We start from the raw sequence: 13,679 nt of genomic DNA, 5'->3' as shown, positions 1-13,679 counted from the left end.
CGCTGTCCTCCTCCTCTGCTGCCCTGCTCCACTGAAGCCATGTAGATTGGAGAAGGTGGAGCGGGGGTGAGAGAGGAAAAGGAGGAGGGGGGTGAGAAGAAGAGGAGTTGGTGAGAGAGGAAGAGGAGAAGGGGGGGAGGAAAAGGAGGGGGATGAACAAGGAACATGAGGAAGAAGGTTAAAGAAGAGGGGGGGGTGAGAGGAATAGAAGGAGGGGGTGAGAAGGAGTGGTGAGAAGAAGAGGAGGGGGTTGAGAGAGGAAGAAGAGGAGGGGTGGGAAGAAGGATGGGGTGAGAGGAAGAGGAGGAGGAGGTGAGAAGACAAGGAGGGGGGTGAGAGGAAGAGGTGGAGGGCGGTGAGAAGAAAAGGAGGGCGTGAGAGAGGAAGAGGAGAAGGAGGGGGTGAGAAGAGGACGAGGGTGAGAGGAAGAGGTGAAGGAGGGAGTGAGAGAGGAAGAGGAGAAGGAGGGGGGTGAGAGACAGCACACGCTCAGTCGCGTTTTTGCCATTGTACAATGCCATTAAAATAACACTTTTTTTTTTAGGTGGGCGAGTCCCTTTCTTGTCTGGCGAGTAAGGTTTTGCATAATTTGTCAACCCCTGAGTATCACTAACATCACGTACAGTTAATACTACGCTCTATATGGGAGAAAACATAGCTTAATGTAATTATTGTCTATAGAAGATACACCTTTGGTCTTAACGTGACATTAAATGACAGTAGGTTACCGTCGCATTAAGTGACTTAATGGAGGTTTGGGGACTTAATATTAGAGGTGGGCGACTTTTGGGGGCAAATTTGGATTTTCAGCGGATTGGCCGGCTCCTTTGGTCCGCGGATTTCAGCGGATTCATCTAAAAAATGGTGATAAGCGCGTTGCGGATTTATTATTATTACCAATTATCCCCGCGGATTCCGCAACATGTGGACAAATTTGTAGCATCCAATCCGCGGATTCAGCAATTATTTAGCGCTACTGGATCGCTGAATCCGCGGATTGGATTTTACAAATCCGTCCATGGGTTCTATTCAATGGCGGCTTTCGATTTAATCTGCGCTGATTTAAAACCGACCAAATCCGTTTGCGGATTTGACACCGTGAAACAGATTTGGGAAAATCCGAGAAACCGAGGTGGGCAAATCCGCCCGTCTCTACTTACGATCATTACGTAGTGTATCATGTTAATTCCTCCTCAATACAGGATGCTGCTTACACACCACAAACACACATTAATGCAGGGGTGTGCAAACTTCCTGCACTGCGAGCCCCTCCCCCCCCGCCTGTTCTCCCTCTGCGGTGTCAAATGACGCTTTGTGGGTGACATGACGTCACATGACCACAGTGTCATGTGATGCCGCAGGGTCATGTGACGTCACATGGCCCCACTCATGGAGACGAGTGGACACGGAAGCCGGGTAAGTGAGCCGCGCCCGGCCCACCCCCCAAAAAAAGTCTCATGCTCCCCCTGTTTGTGCACCACTGCATTAATGCACCCCTCCTCTACATCGTACACCAGGCTCATTTATCTGCAGCACTGTCTCTCGCTCTACAAGCGAGAAGTGTATTCAGTGGCTGAAATTGATTTCCTAGTTATTTAATAATGTGTAGTGAGGTGTCTCATTTGTTTGATGGATGTTGTTGGAATGAAAGGAAGCACAAGGCAACTTCTGATTTCCCCAGTAAAAAAATATATATATATATATAGAAATGACTTAGGAAATGAAATAATTTGTTTTCTGTGTGACCGGCGGTATAAATCCTTGAATGCTGCGCTTGCAACTGCTCGGCACAAGAGAAGATTGGTTATCAGAGATTGGATTCAGATTCCAGCTTCCCAGAGGAAAGAGTCTGAATGTCAGCGCTGAATCAACTGCTTGATACACAGGACAAGTGCAGTTCAGTTTGTTCAACTGAATTTGGCCCTTTGATGGTGCGGGCTCCAATACGTTGGCAAAACATCAAGAGCTATTAAGACACGGATTTTGGAGCACCTAAGTAATATAAGGCGCAATGTGCTGTCACATAATGTTTCTAAACATTTTTCCTTTTTTCATAACTCCAACACGAAAGGGTTAAAATTCACTGCGATAGAACATGTGACACAACATTGGAGAGGACGGGATATAAATTTAGATTTAAGTAAAAGAGAAATGTACTGGGTGCATAAACTCAACACTTTGACACCACATGGTCTTAATGTTGATTTCGAAATTGCACCCTTCCTCTAGTCACTGTAATTGCACTTTCCTGTATCATCCCCTTTTTTTAGTCATGTCAGTCTTATTATTTGCATTTTAGTTTTTCACTTTTAATATGTTTTTATTAATGTTAGCCATATTTGATATTTATGATTAACTAACATATGTTTCTCTCTCTCTCTCTACCCTCCATTAAGCATCTCGATCTAACAACCCCCAATTAATTTTAGTATTTAATCATGTTTAAACTATGTAGGTACTCAGTTCTAGAATTTTTTTTATAATTAATAAAGTATTTTATTGCGTCGTTTTTTTTGGCCACAGAGATCATGTACCCATTTTGGGAGACTCTGTGTGTAATTATGTTAACTATCCTGTGTGGAATTATGCTTGATTACATCACCAATTGCCTTAATTGAGAAGGCTATTTAAATAACACCCAGTAGGGGACTTAATCATTGCTCCTGAGGAAGCTGCGGTATGCAGTGAAACGCGTTGAGCCAAAGAAGTTCCAGTTCCAGTTTAGCAGAGCCCAGCTGTATTCACCGTTAGGGAGCTGTTTGTTGTACTGCTGTTTCCACGGAGGCAGAGCTGCGGACCGGCGTTCCCCCTACTCCCCGTTCTACTTGCGCCTACCGGAAGTCGTCACCGCCAGGCCAGGAAGTGACGACAGACGCCAACCATCCGGCACCGGACGAGGGGGCACCCTCGTGGAGGACAAGTGAGCGGAGTGAAGTGAGGGATTCGTTTTCCATCTGCCGTGCCGATATCCAACTGCCTTAAAGATACCTTGATGTGAATGTGCTCATTGAATATATTGTGAGTACATGTCCTGCAAGTCTCTATGATAAAACTTTGTGTTATCTGGTAAAGCACTATTGTCTCCATTATCTCTGATTGATTGCATATGACTGATTGGGAGCTGCTGCCAGAGTAAATACACCATCCTGCCTGACACCACCCTATTGATGTATGCTGCTGTTTGCTGTGGTCCAAAGCTGAGGTGTCCAAAGATCCATCACTAATACAAACCGCTATTTTGAATCTTACTTTTTGTAAGTAGGTCACCATAAGAGCCAAGTCTCAGAGTTTGACATATATGTAATTTTCATACCACACTATGATTATATTTGTATTTTTTTCTGGGTGTTCCTGATGATGCTGCTCCCTTCCTACCCTGGATCCTAAACTGCTGTAAGGGAATCAGTGCATATTCCCTGGAAGGTTGAGAGAATTCGTCAGTTTCACACATTTTTATATTTTTTTTTTTTTTGATCACTTTTATAGTCGTTAAGCGCCTTTTCCAAGTCACTGGGTTTCACCTTTGATGGTGTGAACAAAGAGTAACAATTTGCAGAGAGACTAAAAGATGTAGTCGAACTTGGTGACATATGTTGGACTCGGTAAACTAAAAGTATTTATCAATGGAACACATTATAATGACTGTTGACCGGTATAATGCGCCATTATAGCGCTATACTGTCACGGCCCCCTTAAACCTCCAACATCACCGTATTAATACGGGGATGTTTGCTGTTTCTGCCGATCTTGGCCGCGCGCCAGCCGCATCTCCTGTTCAGCGCTAATGGCGCTGAACATTGAAAGCGCCCGCGGCGCCGAAACCAAAGGGAAAAAAGCCTGCGTCTTCCCGCGATTTTAAAAATCCCGCGGTGGCGGCCGCAGGAGACTAAAGGCGGCCGCCACTGTAAATGCCCTTATAGCGCTATAAATGCCCTTATAGTGCGATATTGCCTGTGTTACTATTCACAAAGCTGTGATAAGCATATCGTACTTTAAAAATGTGCAATATTTTGGCGCCAGCTGTTGGCTGGCGCAAAAGGTATTGCAAGACGCATAAAAGCAGTAAGTTTTAGTGCGCAGGATTGATACCGGAAGACGGTTGGCACACCCTGGAGACCCGCAGGGACACAGGGGTCCCCGCAGGTCCGGGGTCCCCCGCCGCAAATCACGAGGAACGGGGGGGGGGCGAGTCACGAGGAACGGGGGGGGGGCGAGTCACGGGGAACGGGGGGGGGGGGGCGAGCCGCAAATCACGAGGAACGGGGGGGGGGGGGGGGGCGAGCCGCGGGGAACGGGGGGAGGGCGAGCCCCCTTTCCCCCCCCACTCCCCTTTCCCCCCCCCACTCCCCTTTCCCCCCCCACTCCCCTTTCCCCCCCCACTCCCCTTTCCCCCCCCCACTCCCCTTTCCCCCCCCCCCACTCCCCTTTCCCCGCCCATTCCCCTTTCTCCCCCCACTCCCCTTTCTCCCCCCCCACTCCCCTTTCTCCCCCCCCACTCCCCTTTCTCCCCCCCCACTCCCCTTTCTCCCCCCCCCACTCCCCTTTCTCCCCCCCCCCACTCCCCTTTCTCTCCCCCCCCCCACTCCACTTTCTCCCCCCCCCACTCCCCTTTCTCCCCCCCCCCCCGCTCCCCTTTCTCCCCCCCCCGCTCCCCTTTCTCCCCCCCCCGCTCCCCTTTCTCCCCCCCCCCGCTCCCCTTTCTCCCCCCCCGCTCCCCTTTCTCCCCCCCGCTCCCCTTTCCCCCCCCCCGCTCCCTTTTTCCCCCGCCCTCCGCTCCCTTTTTCCCCCGCCCTCCGCTCCCTTTTTCCCCCGCCCTCCGCTCCCCTTTCCCCCCGCCCTCCGCTCCCCTTTCCCCCCCCACTCCGCTCCCCTTTCCCCCCCTCCTCCGCTCCCCTTTCCCCCCCCCCCTCCGCTCCCCTTTCCCCCCCCCCTCCGCTCCCCTTTCCCCCCCCCCGGACACACGCCTCACATTTTTACATCTGTTATGTCACCAAAATATACATTGTACTGTGGTGTGTTTACAATAAACCATTTTTAAACAACATCGTATTACATTTTATTCCATCTTTCTTTTCAACATTATTATCCAACCTTTACAACAAATAGTCATCTATTGTTCCACGATTTATAAATAATACTACCTATTACGCATTTACATCCCGGGCAACGCCGGGTCTCTCAGCTAGTTAAAAATAAAACCAGCCTGCATAAAGTAAATAAAAGTTGCACTTACCCCTGCCAGGATGAAGGCCGTCCTCGTCACCGTCCTTGTCCTCTTTTGGCAGGAGCATTACAATAGAAAACAAACTAATGGCCACTAACCCTTTAATCACCTTAGCGGTTAGAAACCGCTATAGTAATTAAGGGGTTAACCACCCTCCCCGCGCTACCCACTGGGAGGCCTAACCACCCTACCCAGGGCAATTTCCCTCAACCTCCAACCCCGCTACCCATTGATTGGCACAGTGTTAAACCATGGCCATAAGATCCCTCTTTTTCAACACCTCCTGGGACCTGATTTTCTAGAAACCTCTCTCCTTTCGGCAGAAGAGGGCGGGGCTATGAATCTGCCTAGTTACCCAGCACCATGTGTTGGGGAAGGGGTATTACTCTGTGTGGACCTACACAATTAACTCCTAGAGGCAATAGTAATCCCAAAGGGAGGTTACACATAAAAAAAGAAATCACATCTCTGTGACGTTTTCACAATATATGTGTAGCCCTGTTTCCCCTAGAATATAGGATGACTACCAATGCTGTATAACCTGTTGGCTTGCAGGGCCTGAGCCTCGGCCACGGAGAGCCTGGGGCAATACATATGTATTGTCTCTTACCAGATGCAGCTCCTCCACCTGCAATGGGTCCCTTTCCCCCCCCACTCCCCTTTCCCCCCCCCACTCCCCTTTCCCCCCCCATTCCCCTTTCTCCCCCCACTCCCCTTTCTCCCCCCACTCCCCTTTCTCCCCCCCCACTCCCCTTTCTCCCCCCCCACTCCCCTTTCTCCCCCCCCACTCCCCTTTCTCCCCCCCCCACTCCCCTTTCTCCCCCCCCACTCCCCTTTCTCCCCCCCCCCACTCCACTTTCTCCCCCCCCCGCTCCCCTTTCTCCCCCCCGCTCCCCTTTCCCCCCCCCCGCTCCCTTTTTCCCCCGCCCTCCGCTCCCTTTTTCCCCCGCCCTCCGCTCCCCTTTCCCCCCGCCCTCCGCTCCCCTTTCCCCCCCCACTCCGCTCCCCTTTCCCCCCCTCCTCCGCTCCCCTTTCCCCCCCTCCTCCGCTCCCCTTTCCCCCCCCCCTCCGCTCCCCTTTCCCCCCCCCCGGACACACGCCTCACATTTTTACATCTGTTATGTCACCAAAATATACATTGTACTGTGGTGTGTTTACAATAAACCATTTTTAAACAACATCGTATTACATTTTATTCCATCTTTCTTTTCAACATTATTATCCAACCTTTACAACAAATAGTCATCTATTGTTCCACGATTTATAAATAATACTACCTATTACGCATTTACATCCCGGGCAACGCCGGGTCTCTCAGCTAGTTAAAAATAAAACCAGCCTGCATAAAGTAAATAAAAGTTGCACTTACCCCTGCCAGGATGAAGGCCGTCCTCGTCACCGTCCTTGTCCTCTTTTGGCAGGAGCATTACAATAGAAAACAAACTAATGGCCACTAACCCTTTAATCACCTTAGCGGTTAGAAACCGCTATAGTAATTAAGGGGTTAACCACCCTCCCCGCGCTACCCACTGGGAGGCCTAACCACCCTACCCAGGGCAATTTCCCTCAACCTCCAACCCCGCTACCCATTGATTGGCACAGTGTTAAACCATGGCCATAAGATCCCTCTTTTTCAACACCTCCTGGGACCTGATTTTCTAGAAACCTCTCTCCTTTCGGCAGAAGAGGGCGGGGCTATGAATCTGCCTAGTTACCCAGCACCATGTGTTGGGGAAGGGGTATTACTCTGTGTGGACCTACACAATTAACTCCTAGAGGCAATAGTAATCCCAAAGGGAGGTTACACATAAAAAAAGAAATCACATCTCTGTGACGTTTTCACAATATATGTGTAGCCCTGTTTCCCCTAGAATATAGGATGACTACCAATGCTGTATAACCTGTTGGCTTGCAGGGCCTGAGCCTCGGCCACGGAGAGCCTGGGGCAATACATATGTATTGTCTCTTACCAGATGCAGCTCCTCCACCTGCAATGGGTCCCTTTCCCCCCCCACTCCCCTTTCCCCCCCCCACTTCCCTTTCCCCCCCCATTCCCCTTTCTCCCCCCACTCCCCTTTCTCCCCCCACTCCCCTTTCTCCCCCCCCACTCCCCTTTCTCCCCCCCCACTCCCCTTTCTCCCCCCCCACTCCCCTTTCTCCCCCCCCCACTCCCCTTTCTCCCCCCCCCACTCCCCTTTCTCCCCCCCCCACTCCCCTTTCTCCCCCCCCCCACTCCACTTTCTCCCCCCCCCGCTCCCCTTTCTCCCCCCCGCTCCCCTTTCCCCCCCCCCGCTCCCTTTTTCCCCCGCCCTCCGCTCCCTTTTTCCCCCGCCCTCCGCTCCCCTTTCCCCCCGCCCTCCGCTCCCCTTTCCCCCCCCACTCCGCTCCCCTTTCCCCCCCTCCTCCGCTCCCCTTTCCCCCCCTCCTCCGCTCCCCTTTCCCCCCCCCTCCGCTCCCCTTTCCCCCCCCCCTCCGCTCCCCTTTCCCCCCCCCGGACACACGCCTCACATTTTTACATCTGTTATGTCACCAAAATATACATTGTACTGTGGTGTGTTTACAATAAACCATTTTTAAACAACATCGTATTACATTTTATTCCATCTTTCTTTTCAACATTATTATCCAACCTTTACAACAAATAGTCATCTATTGTTCCACGATTTATAAATAATACTACCTATTACGCATTTACATCCCGGGCAACGCCGGGTCTCTCAGCTAGTTAAAAATAAAACCAGCCTGCATAAAGTAAATAAAAGTTGCACTTACCCCTGCCAGGATGAAGGCCGTCCTCGTCACCGTCCTTGTCCTCTTTTGGCAGGAGCATTACAATAGAAAACAAACTAATGGCCACTAACCCTTTAATCACCTTAGCGGTTAGAAACCGCTATAGTAATTAAGGGGTTAACCACCCTCCCCGCGCTACCCACTGGGAGGCCTAACCACCCTACCCAGGGCAATTTCCCTCAACCTCCAACCCCGCTACCCATTGATTGGCACAGTGTTAAACCATGGCCATAAGATCCCTCTTTTTCAACACCTCCTGGGACCTGATTTTCTAGAAACCTCTCTCCTTTCGGCAGAAGAGGGCGGGGCTATGAATCTGCCTAGTTACCCAGCACCATGTGTTGGGGAAGGGGTATTACTCTGTGTGGACCTACACAATTAACTCCTAGAGGCAATAGTAATCACAAAGGGAGGTTACACATAAAAAAAGAAATCACATCTCTGTGACGTTTTCACAATATATGTGTAGCCCTGTTTCCCCTAGAATATAGGATGACTACCAATGCTGTATAACCTGTTGGCTTGCAGGGCCTGAGCCTCTGCCACGGAGAGCCTGGGGCAATACATATGTATTGTCTCTTACCAGATGCAGCTCCTCCACCTGCAATGGGTCCCAGCAGGGTGGGAGTTGTTCCTCGCAGGACACCAACACAATAATATTCACACAGTATGTAAAAGAACAGGCATCTTTACTAACGGTAACCATAACCTTATATGCATAACATGTCGGTATTCTTCCCTGAGGAGACACAACTAGCCAACGCGTCTCGCAGGACGCAACCCTCCACCGTGTTCCCCACACCGTGTCCAATGTCCCACACCGCAACCCCCCAAGTATGTGTGTGGTGACTGCGCAGCCACTAGAATGAGAAATGTTACAGTTGGTGCACTTAGTAGTAGATGTTACCTGCCGAGTGCTCCTGCACTCGGACCCGCAAACAATCTTCGCAAAGGATCCGCAGACACGGGGCCTTCCACGATGCTCCTCCGGGGTGATCCGCTTTCTCTGAAAAGGTCTGATCCCAAACCTCTGATGCAACTCTGCAGCGACCGCTGTGTCTCTGTACTAACACTAATGGGGCATGTTCCTATTCTAGGGCCTGTCTCTATAGTAACCACAAACTGTCTGTGACTCAGGGCCTAACTGGGGCCTGGGGGAAAAGTCCTGGCCTAGTGTAGAGGCTACTTGCCTCTCTACACCCCGAGCTCCTACCTCTTCCCCTTCCTGGTCTGGACTGAGCAACGTGCTCCCCTGCGCAACCTGCTATCCTTTTCCTGCAGAGTCCTGTCGCCCTATTGGCTCCCTGGTGTCACCTGGTCTGACTGAGGCTCATGGGAATCGTAGTCCCCTGCTCTAGCCCTCCTCTAATTGGTCTGGGCTTCAGGCGCTACTGCAGCCACTCCCTGCGCATGCGCAAACTCTCTCCCAGCGCTGTCGCCTACAGGACTCACTGCGCATGCACGAGTACCAAAATGGCGGCGCCCTAAGCTGTCAGGCCGCTGCGGAGCCTCCCGTGCACCCGAGCGCTCCCTACACGCTCTGCAACCTTCCCCGACTCTCCCACTACAGCGGAGGTGAGGGTAAACCTGGGGGACCTGGCTACATATGTAAGCTTATCGGTTTGATAATAGCCCTGATGAAGATTCCTTATGGATCAAAATGTCGACTTCACCAATAAATAAATAACTATATTTGTCATTTTGGCTTCTGACTTTGTTTCCTTTTTCATCATAAAAACGTGTGCCAATTCCTTAATGAAACTTTGGTGGTGATGTCTCAATACTACAGTATTGCAAACTGAAACATTGCTCTGATGTTTAATCTGTGTTGTATCTGCTTTGAGTCCGTTCTGCTATGCTTGAGCCAGCGAGTGTGTTAAGTAGTGGTAATGGAGGAGTAACAAAGGAGGGAGATGGGGTACAGTATGTGGTATGATAACTTTTATTGGACCAACAAGTACAGGAGTTATGTTACATCGGGGAACCCGATGAAGGACCCTGAGAGGTTGGATAGCTTGTAACATATCAACTATCCATCACTATCTCTTCCTGCAGGGTCCCTCATCACGGAGCCGAGGCGTTAAATGGCGTCACGTTGCAATGAGGGTGACGTCACATGACGTTGTGACGCCATGCAGCATCACGTTTCTATGGCATTGAGGCGCCATAGCAACGTGACGGTGTGGCGCCATGATGAGGGACCCTGCAGGAAGAGATGGCGGAGGAGAAGGTAAGAGTACCCACATGACATGTGTGCACCGAGCCCCGCAATGTTCCCAGCTGTCCCTGCGCTTAGGTGACATCACGCTATGGCCGTGGGTTATCAGCATGTACCAAGCTACTTCTCTCCAAGTTGGTTGTGTCTGCAGCAGCTTGCAATTTGTGAAGTGACAACAATGGGTTGTTAGGGAGAAATAACGCACGTTTTATCGTTGAATGCCTCACATTTTAATAGCGTTAAAAAAAAAACATCAGGTCAGAAGTGGAATTAACCTTTCTAAATTTAGGAAGCTGTTTCACACACTTGAAGCAGACAAGCAGAATATAATTCAGGGTGTTAAAACAAACGTTTCTTTATTTGTTTGAGAACGCATGTTTACTAGTGAGAGGAATGGTTTCAACCCCCTGAAATTAACACAGTTCAGCTCTGGAGAGCCCCTGCTTCAAACCTATAACTCTAAAAAATAAATAAAAGGAAAGCAGGATTGCGGCCTTAAACTCAATGGGGAGTTTCATCTGAAAACGGCCCACGCTTTGGTATATAGAATAAGTCACTTAACATCCTGCTTATTGGCTTATTTTTTTTTAAAGTGCCACAACGCCGATTTGGAAACGGAAAGTCCTGTTCAAGTCAATGGGACATTTCTTGCCGCAGCACAATGTTTTATTTAGGGGAAAAGTTTCCGACTGGCAAACAAGGGTCACGTGCGATTACTGATTAGGTCCACCGTGAAGCGGCATCCGTCTGGAACAGGCTCCTGACCAGTGGTGACTGGTGAGAGCCTTGTCCCCTGTTGTCCGTGTTCTGCCCACTCTAGATAAAGAAGGCATCACTGACCTGCCATCAGTCTTAATGGGCCAAACTGTGCCCTACAGCTTAGCAAATGTCGCCTTATTTCCCCCCTTCTCGTGGCCGTAAACATGGCGTCCTTTTTAGGGAACATTCTATATCATCTTTTACATACCTCTAAAAATGTATTCAGAATGGCACATGTTACATGTCTGAGTACTTTGGGATCATGGTAAATACAATAATATATGTTAGTAAAATGAAAGCCTTTGCCCCTGGGTTTATCATTAAAGCTGCAGTTCAGTCAATATCCTGCATGTGTGTTTTTTTTAATAAATCAGTTCTGTAGTAAGAAAAAATACTTTTAGCATTTTCTGTTTTTAAAAAAACAACTTTGAAAGACCAATTTTCTTGTATTCTATTTTAACAAGCATTTGCTAAGGCACTGCCCCTTCATGTCCTGTCACAAGCCCTGGCACACCCCTTTGTCAGCCCTGCCCTCCCTCTAGCGCATGTCAGAGCAGGATTGCTCATGAATATTCATGAGCTTCCACTGAGGGAGTGAAGCAGAATATAAACAAATCCCAGCTTTTAATATGTCACCAAATTTCGACCTATCAATACATGGAGAACGAATTGACCTGCAGCTATACAGTTCTTTAGGTAATTAGAGATTGCACACACAAAACTATTGAAGTAAAAAAATAAATGTAAAAATAAAATAAAAAAAAGACTGAACTGCAGCTTTAAAAGAATAAAAACAGGTGTTAAGCAAAAATGGCCCCAGCAGTTGGGGCTTTTAAAGCACCATGCCACGCTGCGAAGAAGCCCAGTACAGCTATTTTTGTATGGTATCAGATTGACCACTGCTGTATACAACGGCTTAGAACAAACATTCATTGAGTCTGACAGTTTTATTGATGTCCCCCGAGTCATTAAACAAGGATCAACCAAACAGCCTGCCGGGAGGACGTGATACACAGAATGAAACAATACAACAACACCCTCAGTATATCATCGCACGCACCCGGCACCTATTATCTAGCGCAGCGAAGGTCATATTGAAGATACCAGAACCTCTTTCAGCTCCTAATGACCATGATAAATGATATCAGCGTGGAAGAATTAAATGTACCGGTGCAACACCTTGTAACTGAACAAACAGAGCAGCGTTGCGGTAACACTGTGTTTAGTGTCCATTACGTTTACTCTCTGTAAGTAACATGATTTAAAGCAGGTGAAATTTATAAAAGAGACGTTTGTTTTTCATTGTCAGGTGGAACGCGTCCTAACCGCAATCTCACCTTTTTTCGGTATATTGACCCGTTCATAAAATGCCTGGCCCCGTAGAAATTACAATCTCATTTTTCACAAGCTCAGCCCAATTAAATTGATTAAGCAGCAACTTGAGCGTTTTAATCACAGCTGAAGAGCAGCAGTTTAATTACAGCGCTGAGGAGACTATTGGTTTTCAGAAAGTCTGTTTAATTACATATAAGTGCCGGGCGCTTTTAATCCATTCCGTGCCAGCAAGGCATTACCCAGCACTGAAGGGGTGTATATTCTATTTCATATGCGTGAATATCAAGTGTGGACAACTTTTGGGGGTAGTGCTGGCAAGTCCAGCATGTTTGTGTCAGTGTGAATGGCCAGAATCGTGTACAAAGTGATAGGGGACCCAAGGTAGAAGGCTTTGAGAGGTAGTCATATAAAATATTCATTTTCAAGTTATGAAAGTATGAACCATGTGAGCAGGGCTGGTTTGATAGTGGTGCCATCGTTGCCACTGCACCAAGCTCGGTGATTAGAGACCCTGTGCTCTTCCCCCACATTATTGAAACTGATTGCAAGGGGGTGAGTGCGGGGCCTCATAAAGCTCTGGCACCTCCTCATCTCCAGCATCTTCTCCTTGTGATGACGCGTTTCCATGATAACGTGACATCACATGATGAGGCGTCACCATGACGAAGTGACGCCGCAATGTCACGACAACGCGATATAGCTGGAGGAGATGCTGGAGATCAGGAAGAGATGCCGGAGAAGGTAAGAGGCCCCGCACTTTCCCCCGGCACCGAGCTCCGCCAAACTCCAAGCCGGCCCTGCTTGTGAGAATTGGAAGAGCCCCATGTATGTACTTTAAACGATGATTAAACAATGATAAACAAAAATGGTAGAACTTGCACTCACCGGTTTGTGATATAACAACATCAGCAGGTGCTATGAACCTGTGTCCGTACGGCTGGTCACAGGTAATAACAAAACACCTAGATGGATCAGCACTCAGTAATAGAAACAAGAATAGAGAGAAAAATACACTCACGTGTTATTTTTGGTATTAACCAAGTTTCTTCTCTAATGTACATGATACAAAAATCAAGAGGGATTAGTCTGCAGACACACACTGTAACCCCAACAAAATGAGCAACGTTTCAAGGGCCCCTGGTTCCTTCATCAGGCTTGGTAACAGTGTGTGTCTGCAGACTAATCTCTCTTGACTTTTGTATTTTTCTGTAGATTAAAGTAGAAACTTGGTTGATACCAAAAGGAACACGCGTGTGTATTTTTCTCTCCATTCTTGTTTCTATTACTGAGTGCTGATCCAACCAGGTGTTTTGTTATACATTAAAAATTACTCCTGTGTTAGTCTATTAAAAG

At 48.6% G+C, this 13,679-nt stretch overlaps 1 protein-coding gene across 1 annotated transcript in view; it reads left to right on the top strand.

Moving 5' to 3' along the window:
- Positions 1 to 13,679, top strand: part of PDE2A (phosphodiesterase 2A) — an 818,679-nt gene that overhangs the window by 557,407 nt on the left and 247,593 nt on the right. The window lies entirely within an intron of this gene.

Source organism: Ascaphus truei, chromosome 3 (genome assembly GCF_040206685.1).
Source record: "Ascaphus truei isolate aAscTru1 chromosome 3, aAscTru1.hap1, whole genome shotgun sequence".
Lineage (NCBI taxonomy): Eukaryota > Metazoa > Chordata > Amphibia > Anura > Ascaphidae > Ascaphus > Ascaphus truei.
This window is presented reverse-complemented; position numbering and strand designations above follow the sequence as displayed.